The following is a 1,040-nucleotide window of genomic DNA, read 5'->3' as shown; positions in this document are numbered from 1 at the left end:
GTAGTAGTAGTAGTAGTAGTAGTAGTAGTAGTAGTAGTAGGCCTATTTTATTATAATAAATATAATAATAATGCATGTGTAATAGGACATAATTTGTAACGTGCAAATCCGTGTTACAATCATTGTTCTATGCGCTTTACATTATTCATGAAAAACATGCTTACACACATACATGCAAATAATAATACATGTAGTTCTACATTCACTCATAAATAAAAGAGTAAATCATTCAAAGAAAAATATCGCATACACTCTTTTTTACTAAAAAGGAGAAAATTGACCTGACCTGGTAATACAATATGTTAGCTCAATTTCAGTGCGCAAAATTCTGAAGTTGTTGCCAAAACAATTAGAGATAATGAGTAAACAAAGTAACTCGAATATGTACACTACTAGCTATAAATAGGCCCTTAGATAAATATCTCTTCTTAATTAAATGAATTCATCTGGGATTTAGCCCCTTAAATTGTTGACTTTTCGCAAGGTTAACACTCAAGCGGCGGACCGTACCGCAGAAACACAATTACCTAAACAAAGAGGGTAAGAAACGAGACCACAGTGAGGTGTTGACTGTAATTTTACTTAAGCAAGAGTTGACTTTAAACAAGTCGACTTTACCCGGATTCCACTGTATGTGTTATTACTAATCATTATGCTTAAAACAAAAAGTGAAATTAGTTATCATCAACAAAGGCAGTGTTCATCGTTGTGTCAAAAATATTTTTTAAAAACAGGGGCATCTGCTGAGCTGTCTTCCAAATCTGGGTCCTGTTCCAGCTCTTTCTCCTCTTCCTCCTCTTCTTCCTCTTCTTCCTCTTCTTCCTTTTCTTCCTCCACTTCCATTACTTCCTTCCTCCGTCCCTTGTAAAGCCCTCTCGATCAATGCTGCAATACTTGGAAAATAATTCCACGTCCCTTTTTGTGGCCTCTGCACTCTCTTTGTCCAATGCTGCCTATTTCTTGTCCAAGGCAACGACCTTTTTTTTTCCTTGTTACTTTTTCAACTCTCAAAAGTGTTAAATTACACTGTTTCAAGACAA

The sequence above is a fragment of the Aplysia californica genome, unplaced genomic scaffold (assembly GCF_000002075.1).
Source record: "Aplysia californica isolate F4 #8 unplaced genomic scaffold, AplCal3.0 scaffold00097, whole genome shotgun sequence".
NCBI lineage: Eukaryota > Metazoa > Mollusca > Gastropoda > Aplysiida > Aplysiidae > Aplysia > Aplysia californica.
This window is presented reverse-complemented; position numbering follows the sequence as displayed.